We start from the raw sequence: 17,844 nt of genomic DNA on the forward strand, positions 1-17,844 counted from the left end.
GCGTTCACAGGAAATCTCGCGTCTCGCGAGATGACGCACGGATGCGTCCAGGAGGAATAGATCAACCACCTTCCGGACGCATCCGTGCGTACAGCGGTCCGGAGGTGGTTAAGAGCCGCAGGCCTTTGGATAGTGGGCGCAAAAAGACAGGTTGCTCATATTATTCACCTTTGCATTAAATGTCGCAAGGCGAGAGGAAAATTACATCAACAAATGTCTGATTTGCCAGTTGATAGGACAAGCACCGAACCACCGTTCACTTATGTTGGTCTGGGCGTCTTTGGGCCATGGACAGTCACTGCACGTAAGACCAGAGGTGGTCATGCAGAAAGCAAACGATGGGCAGTGTTGTTTACATGCTTAAGTGTACGTGCTATGCACATTGAAGTAATAGAATCCATGAACGCTTCTAGCTTCATCAATGCTTTAAGACGATTCCTCGCCATCAGAGGACCAGTAAAGCAAATAAGATCTGACTGTGGAACCAACTTCATAGGAGACTGTCGAGAGTTGCAAATTGACTCTAAACCAGTTCAAGACTACTTAGCCAATAATGGTTGTACATGGATCTTTAATCCCCCTCATGCCTCTCATATGGGCGGTTCATGGGAAAGAATGATAGGCATCACCCGCAAAATATTGGACTGTATGCTTATGAACTCAAACTTCTCAAGGCTCACCCATGAGACTTTGACTACCTTCCTGGCTGAGGTATCTGCTATTGTCAACTCAAGACCTCTTGTACCTGTATCTATGGATCCAGAATCCCCTGCTATTCTCACTCCAGCAACTCTTCTCACTCAGAAGTTTGGATCTGTTCCTAATCCACCTAAAGAGTCTTCTTCTAGTAACTTATATCTGAAACAGTGGAAGCACGTTCAACATCTGGCCAACTGTTTCTGGAGCAGGTGGAAAAAGGAGTACTTAACGCTTCTGCAAGCACATAGAAAGTGGCAACAGGTCAAGCCAAACTTACAAATAGATCTTGTACTCATGAAAGACCAGAAGGTGGAAAGAAACTCCTGGCCCATGGGACTCATCTCAAAAGTCTTCACCAGTGAAGATGGCAAAGTTCGCAAGGTGGGAGTGACCATCGCAAAACAAGGCCATCCCAAATCCTTTATCAGGCCTGCATCTGAGATTGTTCTCCTCTTACCCGAAGAGGAATGATTCTTTTACTTGAGGAACTTTATTCCTAGGAACCAGAAGACTCAAGGCGTTGGACTGTTCCAGTTCACCATTTCCAGTGTGTTTTTTGTTTGTTTTTGTCTTTCAGGTTCCAACATTTCATGGACATTTTGTAGTTGCATATATAGTGAAATCCAAGGATTTCAGACGAGGTGTGTTCTGTTCCAGCTTTATTCTTCTATTTTACTAATTGCTGTGTTTGCATTATCTTATCATTTACTACCGTATTTTTCGCCGTATAAGACGCACCGGCGTATAAGACGCACCTAGGTTTTTGGGGAGGAAAATAAGAAAAAAATTATTTTGAACTAATTGTGGTCTGTGGGTGATGCACTGTTATGGAGGATCTGTGGATGACACACTGTTATGGGGGATCTGTTGTTCTGGGGGATCTGTGGGTGACGCACTGTTCTGGGGGATCTGTGGGTGACGCACTGTTCTGGGGGATCTGTGGGTGACGCACTGTTCTGGGGGATCTGTGGGTGACGCACTGTTCTGGGGGATCTGTGGGTGACGCACTGTTCTGGGGGATCTGTGGGTGACGCACTGTTCTGGGGGATCTGTGGGTGACGCACTGTTCTGGGGGATCTGTGGGTGACGCATTGTTCTGGGGGATCTGTGGGTGACACACTGTTCTGGGGGATCTGTGGGTGACTCACTGTTCTGGGGGATCTGTGGGTGACTAACTGTTCTGGGGGATCTGTGGGTGATGCACTGTTCTGGGGGATCTGTGTGTGACGCACTGTTCTGGGGGATCTGTGGGTGACGCACTGTTCTGGGGGATCTGTGGGTGACGCACTGTTCTGGGGGATCTGTTGGTGACGCACTGTTCTGGGGGATCTGTGGGTGACGCACTGTTCTGGGGGATCTGTGGGTGACGCACTGTTCTGGGGGATCTGTGGGTGACGCACTGTTCTGGGGGATCTGTGGGTGACGCACTGTTCTGGGGGATCTGTGGGTGACGCACTGTTATGGGGGATCTGTGGGTGACGGACTGTTATGGGGATCTGTGGATGACGCACTGTTATGGGGGATCTGTGGGTGACACTTATAGGGGATCCTCTCTGGATGGCACTGTTATGAGGATCTGTGTATGACAGTTATGGGGGGATCTGTGGATGACACATATATAGCATCTTATGCTATATGTCATCCACAGATCCCCTCCATAAGTGTGGGGGTCGCATTTGCTTTTATAATGGGGGTGGGGGTCGCATCTGCATTTATAATGACAGCGGGGCCCGTGCAGTGACTGTATTCTACTACACGGGCCCCGCTCACTGTATAATCATATCCCTAATACCGTAGTTAATTGTTGTGTGCACTGCATGTAAAAGCATAATGAAGCAGGCGGCGCATGCGCGTGACGTATGACTCACACTGCCAGCGCCCGTCCTCCCGGCCTGCCTCCTGCCTCCTCCCTCCTCTCTGCTCCGAACGGCGAGCGCTTCTAATTGTAAGTAATAGCGCTCATCATTATCGCTCATTATGCTTTTACATGCAGTGCACACAACAATTAACTACGGTATTAGGGATATGAGTATACAGTGAGCGGGGCCCGTGTAGTAGAATACAGTCACTGCACGGGCCCCGCTGTCATTATAAATTCAGATGCCGCCCCCAGCCCCTCCTCCCTCACAGCTGATACACCCGCCGCACGGCATTGCGGCGGGTGTATCATTGAAAACTAAGCAAAATCGGCTACATTCGCCGTATAAGACGCACTGCTATTCCCCCCCCCACTTTTGGGGGGGAAAAAGTGCGTCTTATACGGCGAAAAATACGGTATGTTGTGTAACGCTGCCACCCTGTGGTTATTCTTATATACAATTTTTAGTGTGTTATGTAAATTTCCATTGCAATGCTCTCCTCCCTCTTTTGTGGCATCACATCCTCTGCAAGGTCCTTCGTACTTCCTCTTTGTTGTAGACTTCAAGATGGTGAGAGCAATTCTAATATCTCTAATATCCTCTAGTATACCCTGATTCCTGCATTTGTTTTCCAAGCAAGGCAAATCAATAAATTAGCAAAGCTTCACCATTGTATTCTCCTCACTGGATTATCACATGCAACTGGTGTCTATATCTGGAGATATTAGTGAGTTCAGCTATCTACCATTGCTTGTACAGGGGCTATCACTCACAACCAATCAGGGGATTCGTGGAATGAGAGTGTGGTCTCTAAAAAGGGGCAGAGTGTATGTCCGGAAAAATTTAGTCTGTCTGTGACTCTTGAATAAAGAGGACCTGTCACCGCTCCTGACATGACAGTTTTAATAGCTTCATGCATTCCCCATGTAATAACAATTCTGGAACCTCTATTCTTATGACCGTATATTGTGCCATTCCTTTATTATTTCTAAGTTGTGAATGAATTGCTAGCCGTCTGCAGTAAAGGTACAGAGGGGTGGTAACAAGTTGGGGGGGGTCTCTGAGTCTGTGCAGGGACTCCCCCACAACTGGTTAACACCCTCTGTACCCTTACTGCAGACTGCTAGCAATTCATTAATAACTTCTAGCAGGAGTAATAAAAGAATGGCACATCATAGAGCCATAAGAATGGATGCTCCAAAATTGTTATTACATGGGGAATACATGAAGCTATTAAACAGGCATGTCAGGGGTGGTGACAGGTCCTCTTTAAGTTGGCCAGATAAATGTAAAAGGAAGGTTGGCAACCCTGGCACAGTGTGCCTTCAGTTTTTATGGAACTTCCGAAAATAGCTGAGCCACTCCCATAGAAATCAATGGAGGGTGGCTGCGCATGCGCGGTGCGCTCTCCTTCACTTTAGGAGCTCTGCACTAGAGATAGGTGCGGATCCAGGTGGTGGGATTAGGGTTGCCACTTTTCCCAACAAAAAATAGCCGCCAAATGTGGTTGTGTGGGCGTGGCTTAACATGGGGTGTTAAGTCGCTGTCATAATGTGACTCCCAGTAATATTGATGCCTTCATTAGTGCCCCCCAGTAGTATAATTGCCCCCATTAATGCGGCCTGAATTAATAATGCCTCCCATTAGTGCCCCCCAGTAATAATAATGCCTCCATTAGTGCCCCTCAGAATTAATAGGGCCCCCATTAGTGCCCCACCTCAAGTAATAAAAGTGCCCCATTAGCACCCACAGAATTAATGCCCCCTATTAGTGCCCCTTAGTAAGAGTAATAGCCCCATTAGTGCAACCCAGAATCAATAATGCCCCCATTATTGGCGCCTAGTAATATTAATGCCTCCAGTAATAGTATTGCCCCTATTAGTGTGCCCCAGAATTAACAATGCCCCCATTAGTGCCCCCAGTAATAGTAATGCCCCCATTAGTGCGTCCCAGATTTAATGCCCCCCATTAGGAGTAATGGCCCCATTAGTGCAAACTGGAATTAATAATGCCCCCATTAGTGCCCCCTAGTAAGAATAATGCCCTCATTAGTGCCTCCCAGTAAGAATATTGCCCCATTAGTGCCCCACAGTAATATTAATGCGCCTAGTAATTGTAATGCCCCTATTAGTGCACCCCAGAATTAATAATGCCCTCATTAGTGTCCCCCCCCAGTAAGAATAATGCCCTCATTAGTGCCCCCCAGTAAGAATAATGCCCCCATTAATGCCCCCCAGTAAGAATAATGAGAAAAATGCAGCTTAGCATTCCAAAAGTTTCTTCAATATTTTGAAGAGAGCATCAATATACTACTTACCACCACGAGTTACTTTTAAAGTGCTGTAATTTCTGTATTTATGGGGGATGATTAAGGGGGCGTGTCCTCTGAAACGTCCCTTGGATGGAGCAGGAAAGTCAATGTTCTCTAAATGCTATAGTATGAAGTATGAATTGACGTCAGAGGTCTGAATACAGAAATGATGGTACTTTAAAAGTACCTTGTGGTGGTGAGTAGTATATTGATGCTCACTTTGATATACTGAAAGCACTTTTTGATTGCTGAGCTGCCTTTATTATAAGTTCCATTTATCTTTCAGCACAATGTAACATACAGTAGCGGGCACCAGCAAGTTGTGGCGTGGGCACAGCTCCTAAACCCACTCCATCACTGCAATGTAATAGTACCGCGCCTGGTGCTAACTACCTTCATGCCGCCACACAATAGTCAGAAGGGGTTAAGGAAAAGTAGTTCTCAGGTAAGTGTCTCTATAAATAATAATAAGGGATTACTCAGGCTCTCTAGTCTCTGGGCTTTTCAGGCATGCAGGGATCCACCATTTCTGTTTTCTAGAAGAAAGGTCAAGAAGGAGATGAGGACATGTCAGGGTCAGTGTAATGGGATGTATAGTAACAATAGGGTGACCGTATAAACCTACCCCCATACTTACAGCTAACATGCCAGATTACAGGAATGTGACCGCTATCACTACTTCAAGAAATAGTGCCACCCCTGCCACAGGATATGTGTGGTATTGCAGCTTAGATTCATTAATACTGGGTTAGTTGCCCATAGCAACCAATCTAATTAAATCTTTCACTTTTTAGAGCTGCTCTGAAAGATGAAATGCAAAATCTGATCGGTTGCTATGGAAAACTAACCCGATGTTCCTTTACACCAGTTTGATCAATCTCCCTCCTGGAGCTAACCTGTAATCGCACACACAGCCGTCAGACAGGGGTGGCGCTGTTTCTATAAGAAAGCAGCCATATTTTCCTGATCCAGGACTGCTGAGGACGTCAGTGTAAGGGGATGTATAGTGAAAATAGGGTTACCATATGATAGACAGAGTCTGGAAATGGAGCCTGTATGGCAGGACATAGGAGGAGATTTATGAAAACTGGTGTAGAAGTACCACTGGAGTAGTTGCCCATAGCAACCAATCAGATTCCACCTTTTATATTTCACAGCTGTTTTGGAAAATGAAAGGTTGAATCTGATTGGTTGCTGTGGGCTGCTAAGCCAGTTTTCCTTTACTCCAGTAAGCTTGGAGCTTGTATGGCAGCACAAGGACCCTATATAACAGTTACTGGAGCCAGTATGACAGTTACTCCACCTGTATGGCAGTACATGGAGCCTGTATGGCAGCACATTGTGCCCGTATGGCAGCACATGGAAACTATATGGCAGTACATGGTGCTTGTATGGCAGCACAACGACCCTGTATATCAGTTACTGGAGCCAGTATGACAGTTACTCTACCTGCATGGCAGTAGATGGAGCCTGTATGGCAGTAGATGGAGCCTGTATGGCAGTCCATGGAGCCTGTATGGCAGTCCATGGAGCCTGTATGGCAGCACATGGAGCCTGTATGGCAAAACATGGAGCCTGTATGGCAGAATATAGAGTCTGGATGGCAATTACTGGAGCCTGTATGACAGCACATGAAGCCTCTATGGCAGTATATGGAATCGGTATTGTAATATTTGGAGTTCGAATATGCCGTACGCCGCCCTCCAGGGTATTGCGATGTGAGGTCACGGTTAATGGGCAAACAAGGGTTACTCACAGTTTGTAGGGAGACCCTGGGCAGGCGTACAGCAGTGATGGAGAAGCTGACACAGGGGTCCTCTGGGGCACTCTCTGTATTTAGGGACCAGGCCTGATGTTGGGTAAAGTGCCCTGGATGTTGCAGGTGTTTAATGTGCCTGGGGCAAGGTCCCTTTAAGATTCGTGACGCCAGTGCCTGTAATGGTGGCACACCGATTTATAGTAATAATAAGTGAGGAACACGGTGTTGTGGTGAACCAAACTTTCTTTACTGGAAACAGTTCAACTTTATACAGTTTGAGTTCAGTTCCACTTTGCAGCAGCAGTTAATAAGCAGGCTTACACAATAATGGCAGTGTAACGGATGTCCTAGCACCCCGACCGGGTACCTCTGTCGATAGATGCTCCTAGTGCTTCCCGAGGTCTCCAAGCACTCCACTTGACACCGTACGCAATGCAGACCCCACGAACCGCCGAAGCTTAGTTGAGGTCTCACCGTCTCCTACCCACCCTGGACCTACGACAAGGCTCCAGGCTCCAGTGGGTGAACCTCTCCTAAAACCAGAGAGCAGGAACAGCTCTTACAAGAGCTAACAGTAAAGCCAGGGGAGTATAGCAAATCTTCAGCGTATAGCAATCCCCCAGTGTTGATCAGTTATCCAAACACCAGCCTCAACATGAAGGATAAAACAGGCACTCTTTATTGAGGCCTACCCGCCCGAATTTATGCAGGTCCCCATCTGGTGGACACGCCCCTAGGGGATCAGATGGAAGACTGTGACACAGGACAGATATGCAGCAATTCAGGATACACAAACACAATACATCCCCTACAATTGGCAGATATAGACTTTAGGTGCCATGTCGCATTAAATAAATTGCTGAGGCTCCCAGAAATGAATTCCTGAGGTCCCCAGAAATGAAGTGACCTTTTTTTTCGGAAATAGCACCCCCTTACGAACATTTTAAGTGGTAGAAAGGGTATGTTGCAACAAACAGGTGTCTCACACTTGTGAAAGCATTTCAAAGAACACATTTGTGGGAAAAAATATATATTTACTAGCAGACCCCAATTATTTTTTTCCACAACGGGTAAAAGGAGAAAATGCACCCCAGGATGTGTTCCCTATTTTATCCCCATTCAAGAAATACCCCATATGTGCTTGTAGCCTGCTATATGGGCGCACAGCAGGCAAACTGCAAAATATGATTTTTGCTGACAGGCCTGAATTGGCAGATATGAATTTTAGGTTGCATGTCGCATAAAATAAATTCCGGAGGTACCCAGAAATGAAAAGCCCCAACAAGTGACCCCATTTTGGAAAGAGAACCCCCATACGAACATTTTAAGTGGTAGAAATGGTACGTTTCAACAAACAGGTGTCTCAAAGAAGACAGAAATACTTGTGAAAGCATTTCAAAGCACACATTTCTGAAAATTAAAAATGTTTCCAGAAAAAGTTGCTTTACACCAACATTTTTCACTTTCAAAAGAGGGAACAGGACAAAATGCACCCACATTTTGTTCCCCATTTTTCCCCCGAATACAGAAACATCCAATATATGCTCAAAAAATGATGTATGGGCGCATGGCAGGGCTTTAGAGTCAAACTGCTAAATATGGATTTTGCTGAACTGAATTGGCAGACATGTATTTTAGGTGCTAGGTCGCATTAGATAAATTCCGGAGGTCCCTAGAAATGAAAAACCCAAACAATTTACCCCATTTCGGAAAGAGCACCCCCGTACAAACATTTTAAGTGGTAGAAAGGGTACTTTCCAACAAACAGCTGTTTCACAGAAGATAGAAACACTTGTGAAAGCATTTCAAAGCACAGATTTGTGAAAAAAATATATTTACTAGCAGACCCCAATTTTTTTCACAACGGGTAAAAGACAAAATGCACCCCAGGATGTGTTCCCCATTTTCTACCCATTCAGGAAACATCCCATTTGTGCTTGCAGCCTGCTATATGGGCGCATAGCAGGCAAACTGCAAAATATGAATTTTGCTGACAGGCCTGAGTTGGCAGATATGGATTTTAGGGGCCATGTCGCATTAAATAAATTCCTGAGGTCCCCAGAAATGAAAAGCCCAAACAAGTGACCTTGACTTCAGAAAGAGCACCCCCGTACGAACATTTTAAGTGGTAGAAAGGGTACGTTTCAACAAACAGAAACACTTGTGAAAGCATTGCAAAGCACAGATTTGTAAAAAAAAAAAAAAAAAAGAATTTACTAGCAGACCCTATTTAATTTTCCACAAGAGGTTAAAAGAGAAAATGCACCACAGGATGTGTTCCCCATTTTCTCCTTATTCAGGAAACACCCCATAGGTGCTTGTAGCCTGCTATATGGGCGCACAGCAGGCAAACTGCAAAATATGAATTTTGTTGACAAGCCTGAATTGGCAGATATGGACTTTAGGTGCCATGTTGCATTAAATAAATTCCTGAGGTTCCCAGAAATTAATTCCTGAGGTCCCCAGAAATGAAAAGTGACCTTTTTTTTTTTTCGGAAATAGCACCCCCGTACGAACATTTTAAGTGGTAGAAAGGGTACGTTGCAACAAGCAGGTGTCTCACAGAAACACTTGTGAAAGCATTTCAAAGCACACATTTGTGGGAAAAAATATATTTACTTGCAGACCCCAATTTTTTTTTTCCACAACGGGTAAAAGGAGAAAATGCACCCCAGGATGTGTTCCCTATATTATCCCCATTCAAGAAATACCCCATATGTGCTTGTAGCCTGCTATATGGGCAAATAGCAGGCAAACTGCAAAATATGATTTTTGCTGACAGGCCTGAATTGGCAGATATGGATTTTAGGGGCCATGTCGCATGAAATAAATTCCGGAGGTACCCAGAAATGAAAAGCCCCAACAAGTGAGCCCATTTTGGAAAGAGAACCCCCGTACGAACATTTTAAGTGGTAGAAAGGGTACGTTTCAACAAACAGGTGTCTCACAGAAGACAGAAATACTTGTGAAAGCATTTCAAAGCACACATTTGTGAAAATGAAAAATTTCAATTTTTTCCAGAAAAAGTTGCTTTACACCAACATTTTTCACTTTCAAAAAAGGGAACAGGACAAAATGCACCCACATTTTGTTCCCCATTTTCACCCGAATACAGAAACATCCAATATATGCTCAAAAAATGATGTATGGGCGCATGGCAGGGCTTTAGAGTCAAACAGCTAAATATGGATTTTGCTGAACTGAATTGGCAGACATGTATTTTAGGTGCTAGGTCGCATTAGATAAATTCCTGAGGTCCCTAGAAATAAAAAACCCCAACAATTTACCCCATTTCGGAAAGAGCACCCCGTACGAACATTTTAAGTGGTAGAAAGGGTACTTTCCAACAAACAGGTGTTTCACAGAAGATAGAAACACCTGTGAAAGCATTTCAAAGCACACATTTGTGGGGAAAAAATATATTTACTAGCAGACCCCAATTTTTTTTTTTCACAACGGGTAAAAGGAGAAAATGCACCCCAGGATGTGTTCCTTATTTCATCCCCATTCAGGAAACACCCCATATGTGCTTGTAGCCTGCTATATGGGCACACAGCAGGCAAACTGCAAAATATGAATTTTGCTGACAGGCCTGAATTGGCAGATATGGATTTTAGGGGCCATGTCACATTAAATAAATTCCTAAGGTCCACAGAAATGAATAGCCCAAAAAGTGACCTTTACTTCTGAAAGAGGACCCCCATACAAACATTTTAAGTGGTAGAAACGGTACGTTTCAACAAACAGGTTTCTCACAGAAGACAGAAACACTTGGGAAAGCATTTCAAAGCACACATTTGTAAAAAAAAAAATATTTACTAGCAGACCACAATTTTTCTTTCACAAGAGGTTAAAGGAGAAATTGCACCACAGGATATGTTTCCCATTTTCTCCCCATTCAGGAAACACCCCATATGTGCTTGTAGCCTGCTATATGGGCGCATAGCAGGCAAACTGCAAAATAAAAATTTTGCTGACAGGCCTGAATTGGCAGGCATGGATTTTAGGGGCCATGTTGCATTAAATAAATTCCTGAGGTCCACAGAAATGAAAAGCCCAAACAAGTGACCTTTATTTCGGAAAGAGCACCCCCGTACGAACATTTTAAGTGGTAGAAAGGGTACGTTTCAACAAACAGGTGTCTCACAGAAGACAGAAACACTTGTGAAAGCATTTCAAAGCACACATTTGTAAAAAAATATATATTTACTAGCAGACCCCAATTTTTTTCCAATTTTTTTTCCACAGTGGCTAAAAGGAGAAAATGCACCACAAGATGTGTTCCCCATGTTCTACCCATTCAGGAAACACCCCATATGTGCTTGTAGCCTGCTATATGGGCACACAGCAGGCAAACTGCAAAATATGAATTTTGCTGAAAGGCCTAAATTGGCAGATATGGATTTTAGGTGCCATGTCTCATTACATGAATTCCTGAGGTACCCAGAAATGAAAAGCCCCAACAAGTGACCCCATTTCGGAAAGAGCACCCCCGTACGAACATTTTAAGTGGTAGAAAGGGTACTTTTCAACAAACAGGTGTCTCGCAGAAGACAGAAATACTTGTGAAAGCATTTCAAAGCACACATTTGTGAACTAAAAATATATATTTACAACAGACCCCCAATAGTTTTTTTTCACAACGGGTAAAAAGAGAAAATGCACCACAGGATGTGTTCTCTATTTTCTCCCCATTCAGGAAACACCCTATTTGTGCTTGCAGCCTGCTATATGGGCGCACAGCAGGCAAACTGCAAAATATGAATTTTGCTGACAGGCCTAAATTGGCAGATATGGATTTTAGGTGCCATGTCGCATTACATGAATTCCTGAGGTACCCAGAAATGAAAAGCCCCAACAAGTGACCCCATTTCGGAAAGAGCACCCCCGTACGAACATTTTAAGTGGTAGAAAGAGTACTTTTCAACAAACAGGTGTCTCGCAGAATACAGAAATACTTGTGAAAGCATTTCAAAGCACACATTTGTTAAAAAACAATTTTTACTAGCAGACCCCAATTCTTTTTTTCACAACGGGTAAAAGGAGAAAATGCACCCCAGGATGTGTTCTCCATTTTCTTCCCATTCAGGAAACACCCCATATGTGCTTGTTGCCTGCTGTATGGGCGCATAGCAGGCAAACTGCAAAATATAAATTTTGCTGACAGGCCTGAATTGGCAGACCTGGATTTTAGGAGTCATGTCGCATTAAATAAATTCCTGAGGTCCACAGAAATGAAAAGCCCAAACAAGTGACCTTTACTTCGGAAAGAGCACCCCCTTACGAACATTTTAAGTGGTAGAAAGGGTACGTTTCAACAAACAGGTGTCTCACGGAAGACAGAAACACTCGTAAAAGCATTTCAAAGCACACATTTGTGAACTAAAAATATTTATTTACTACCAGACCCTTAGTTTTTTTTTTTCACAATGGGTAAAAAGATAAAATGCACCCCAGGATGTGTTCTCCATTTTCTCCCCATTCAGGAAATACCCCATATGTGCTTGTAGCCTGCTATATGGGCGCATAGCAGGCAAACTGCTAAATATAAATTTTGCTGACAGGCCTGAATTGGCAGGCATGGATTTTAGGGGCCATGTCGCATTAAATAAATTCCTGAGGTCCCCAGAAATGAAAAACACCGACAAGTGACCCCATTTCGGAAAGAGCACCCCCGTACAAACATTTTAAGTGGTAGAAAACGTACGTTTCAACAAACAGGTGTCTATCAGAAGACAGAAATACTTGTGAAAGCATTTCAAAGCACACATTTGTGAAAAAAAAATATTTACTAGCAGACCCCAATTTTTCTTTCACAAGAGGTTAAAGGAGAAATTGAACCACAGGATATGTTTCCCATTTTCTCCCCATTCAGGAAACACCCCATATGTGCTTGTAGCCTGCTATATGGGCGCATAGCAGGCAAACTACTAGATATTAATTTTGCTGACAGGCCTGAATTGGCAGGCATGGATTTTAGGGGCCATGTCGCATTTAATAAATTCCTGAGGTCCCCAGAAATGAAAAGCCCAAACAAGTGACCTTTATTTCGGAAAGAGCACCCCCTTACGAACATTTTAAGTTGTAGAAAGGGTACGTTTCAACAAACAGGTGTCTCACAGAAGACAGAAACACTTGGGAAAGCATTTCAAAGCACACATTTGTAAAAAAAAAAAAAGTATATATTTACTAGCAGACCCCAATTTTTTTTTCACAACTGTAAAAGGAGAAAATGCACCACAAGATGTGTTCCCCATTTTCTTCCCATTCAGGAAACACCCCATATGTGCTTGTAGCCTGCTATATGGGCGCATAGCAGGCAAACTGCTAAATATAAATTTTGCTGACAGGCCTGAATTGGCAGGCATGGATTTTAGGGGCCATGTTGCATTAAATAGATTCCTGAGGTCCACAGAAATGAAAAGCCCGAACAAGTGACCGTTACTTTGGAAATAGCACCCCCGTACGAACATTTTAAGTGGTAGAAAGGGTACGTTTCAACAAACAGGTGTCTTACGGAAGACAGAAATACTTGTGAAAGCATTTCAAAGCACACATTTGTGAACTAAAAATATATATTTACAGCAGACCCCCAATAGTGTTTTTTTCACAACGGGTAAAAAGAGAAAATGCCCCCCAGGATCTGTTCTCTATTTTCTCCCCATTCAGGAAACTCCCCATATGTGCTTGTAGCCTGCTGTATGGGCACATAGCAGGCAGACTAGTAGATATAAATTTTGCTGACAGGCCTGAATTGGCAGACATGGATTTTAGGGGCCATGTCACATTAAATAAATTCCTGAGGTTCACAGAAATCAAAAGCCCAAACAAGTGACCTTTACTTCGGAAAGAGCACCCCCGTACAAACATTTTAAGTGGTAGAAAGGGTACTTTTCAACAAACAGGTGTCTAGCAGAAGACAGAAATTCTTGTGAAAGTATTTCAAATCACACATTTGTGAAAAAAAAAAATATTTACTAGCAGACACCAATTTTTCTTTCACAAGAGGTTAAATGAGAAATTGCACCACAGGATATGTTTCCCATTTTCTCCCCATTCAGGAAACACCCCATATGTGCTTGTAGCCTGCTATATGGACGCACAGCAGGCAAACTACTAGATATTAATTTTGCTGACAGGCCTGAATTGGCAGACATGGATTTTAGGGGCCATGTCGCATTAAATAAAATCCTGAGGTCCACAGAAATGAAAAGCCCAAACAAGAGACCTTTATTTCAGAAAGAGCACCCCCTTACGTACATTTTAAGTGGTAGAAAGGGTACGTTTTAACAAACAGGTGTCTCACGGAAGACAGAAAACACTTGTGAAAGCATTTCAAAGCACACATTTGTAAAAAAATATATATTTACTAGCAGACCCCAATTTTTTTCCAATTTTTTTTTCCACAGCGGCTAAAAGGAGAAAATGCACCACAGGATGTGTTCCCCATTTTCTACCCATTCAGGAAACACCCCATATGTGCTTGCAGCCTGCTATATGGGCGCACAGCAGGCAAACTGCAAAATATGAATTTTGCTGACAGGCCTGAATTGGCAGATATGGATTTTAGGTGCCATGTCGCATTACATGAATTCCTGAGGTACCCAGAAATGAAAGGCCCCAACAAGTGACCCCATTTCGGAAAGAGCACCCCCGTACGAACATTTTAAGTGGTAGAAAGGGTACTTTTCAACAAACAGGTGTCTCACGGAAGACAGAAACACTTGTGAAAGCATTTCAAAGCACACATTTGTGAACTAAAAATATATATTTACAACAGACCCCCAAAAGTTTTTTTTCACAACGGGTAAAAAGAGAAAATGCACCCGAGTATGTGTTCCCCATTTTCTCCCCATTCAGGAAACACCCCATATGTGCTTGCAGCCTGCTATATGGGCGCATAGCAGGCAAACTGCAAAATATTGATTTTGCTGACAGGCCTGAATTGGCATGCATGGATTTTAGGGGCCATGTCGCATTAAATAAATTCCTGAGGTCCCCAGAAATGAAAAACACCGACAAGTGACCCCGTTTCGGAAAGAGCACCCCCGTACAAACATTTTAAGTGGTAGAAAACGTACGTTTCAACAAACAGGTGTCTATCAGAAGACAGAAACACTTGGGAAAGCATTTCAAAGCACACATTTGTGAAAAAAAAATATTTACTAGCAGACCCCAATTTTTCTTTCACAAGAGGTTAAAGGAGAAATTGAACCACAGGATATGTGTCCCATTTTCTCCCCATTCAGGAAACACCCCATATGTGCTTGTAGCCTGCTATATGGGCGCATAGCAGGCAAACTGCAAAATATAAATTTTGCTGACAAGCCTGAATTGGCAGGCATGGATTTTAGGGGCCATGTCGCATTAAATAAATTCCTGAGGTCCACAGAAATGAAAAGCCCAAACAAGTGACCCCGTTTCGGAAAGAGCACCCCCGTACAAACATTTTAAGTGGTAGAAAACGTACGTTTCAACAAACAGGTGTCTAGCAGAAGACAGAAACACTTGTGAAAGCATTTCAAAGGACACATTTGCGAAAAAAATATATTTACTGGCAGACCCCAAATTTTCTTTCACAAGAGGTTAAAGGAGAAATTGCACCACAGGATATGTTTCCCATTTTCTCCCCATTCAGGAAACACCCCATATGTGCTTGTAGCCTGCTATATGGGCGCACAGCAGGCAAACTACTAGATATTAATTTTGCTGACAGGCCTGAATTGGCAGGCGTGGATTTTAGGGGCCATGTCGCATTTAATAAATTCCTGAGGTCCACAGAAATGAAAAGCCCAAACAAGTGACCTTTACTTCGGAAAGAGAACCCCCCTACGAACATTTTAAGTGGTAGAAAGGGTACGTTTCAACAAACGGGTGTCTCACAGAAGACAGAAACACTTGTGAAAGCATTTCAAAGCACACATTTGCGAACTAAAAATATATATTTACTAGCAGACCCCAATTATTTTTTTCACAATGGGTAAAAAGAGAAAATGCACCCCAGGATGTGTTCTCCATTTTCTCCCCATTCAGGAAACACCCCATATGTGCTTGTAGCCTGCTATATGGACGCACAGCAGGCAAACTACTAGATATTAATTTTGCTGACAGGCCTGAATTGGCAGACATGGATTTTAGGTGCCATGTCGCATTAAATAAAATCCTGAGGTCCACAGAAATGAAAAGCCCAAACAATTGACCTTTATTTCAGAAAGAGCACCCCCTTACGAACATTTTAAGTGGTAGAAAGGGTACGTTTCAACAAACAGGTGTCTCACGGAAGACAGAAACACTTGTGAAAGCATTTCAAAGCACACATTTGTAAAAAAATATATATTTACTAGCAGACCCCAATTTTTTTTCCACAGCGGCTAAAAGGAGAAAATGCACCACAAGATGTGTTCCCCATTTTCTACCCATTCAGGAAACACCCCATATGTGCTTGTAGCCTGCTATATGGGCACACAGCAGGCAGACTGCAAAATATGAATTTTGCTGACAGGCCTAAATTGGCAGATATGGATTTTAGGTGCCATGTCGCATTACATGAATTCCTGAGGTACCCAGAAATGAAAAGCCCCAACAAGTGACCCTACTTCGGAAAGAGCACCCCCGTACGAACATTTTAAGTGGTAGAAAGGGTACTTTTCAACAAACAGGTGTCTCGCAGAAGACAGAAATACTTGGGAAAGCTTTTTAAAGCACACATTTGTTAAAAAAAAAATTTACTAGCAGACCCCAATTTTTTTTTCACAACGGGTAAAAGGAGAAAATGCACCCCAGGATGTGTTCTCCATTTTCTCCCCATTCAGGAAACACCCCATATGTGCTTGTAGCCTGCTATATGGGCGCATAGCAGGCAAACTGCAAAATATGAATTTTGCTGACAGGCCTGAATTGGCAGACATGGATTTTAGGGGCCATGTCGCATTAAATAAATTCCTGAGGTCCACAGAAATGAAAAGCCCAAACAAGTGACACCATTTCGGAAAGAGCACCCCCGTACGAACATTTTAAGTGGTAGAAAGGGTACTTTTCAACAAACAGGTGTCTAGCAGAAGACAGAAATACTTGTGAAAGCATTTCAAAGGACACATTTGCGAAAAAAATATATTTACTGGCAGACCCCAAATTTTCTTTCACAAGAGGTTAAAGGAGAAAATGCACCACAGGATATGTTTCCCATTTTCTCCCCATTCAGGAAACACCCCAGATGTGCTTGTAGCCTGCTATATGGGCGCACAGCAGGCAAACTACTAGATATTAATTTTGCTGACAGGCCTGAATTGGCAGGCATGGATTTTAGGGGCCATGTCGCATTTAATAAATTCCTGAGGTCCCAGAAATGAAAAGCCCAAACAAGTGACCTTTACTTCAGAAAGAGAACCCCCTTACGAACATTTTAAGTGGTAGAAAGGGTATGTTTCAACAAACGGGTGTCTCACAGAAGACAGAAACACTTGTGAAAGCATTTCAAAGCACACATTTGCGAACTAAAAATATATATTTACTAGCAGGCCCCAATTATTTTTTTCACAATGGGTAAAAAGAAAAAATGCACCCCAGGATGTGTTCTCCATTTTCTCCCCATTCAGGAAACACCCCATATGTGCTTGTAGCCTGCTCTATGGGCGCATAGCAGGCAAACTACTAGATATTAATTTTGCTGACAGGCCTGAATTGGCAGACATGGATTTTAGGTGCCATGTCGCATTAAATAAATTCCTGAGGTCCACAGAAATGAAAAGCCCAAACAAGTGACCTTTATTTCAGAAAGAGCACCCCCTTACGAACATTTTAAGTGGTAGAAAGGGTACGTTTCAACAAACAGGTGTCTCACGGAAGACAGAAACACTTGTGAAAGCATTTCAAAGCACACATTTGTAAAAAAAATATATATTTACTAGCAGACCCCAAATTTTTTCCCACAGCGGCTAAAAGGAGAAAATGCACCACAAGATGTGTTCCCCATTTTCTACCCATTCAGGAAACACCCCATATGTGCTTGTAGCCTGCTATATGGGCACACAGCAGGCAGACTGCAAAATATGAATTTTGCTGACAGGCCTAAATTGGCAGATATAGATTTTAGGTGCCATGTCGCATTACATGAATTCCTGAGGTACCCAGAAATGAAAAGCCCAAACAAGTGACCCCATTTCGGAAAGAGCACCCCCGTACAAACATTTTAAGTGGTAGAAAGGGTACTTTTCAAC

Source organism: Bufo gargarizans, chromosome 1 (assembly GCF_014858855.1).
Source record: "Bufo gargarizans isolate SCDJY-AF-19 chromosome 1, ASM1485885v1, whole genome shotgun sequence".
In the NCBI taxonomy this organism is placed as follows: domain Eukaryota; kingdom Metazoa; phylum Chordata; class Amphibia; order Anura; family Bufonidae; genus Bufo; species Bufo gargarizans.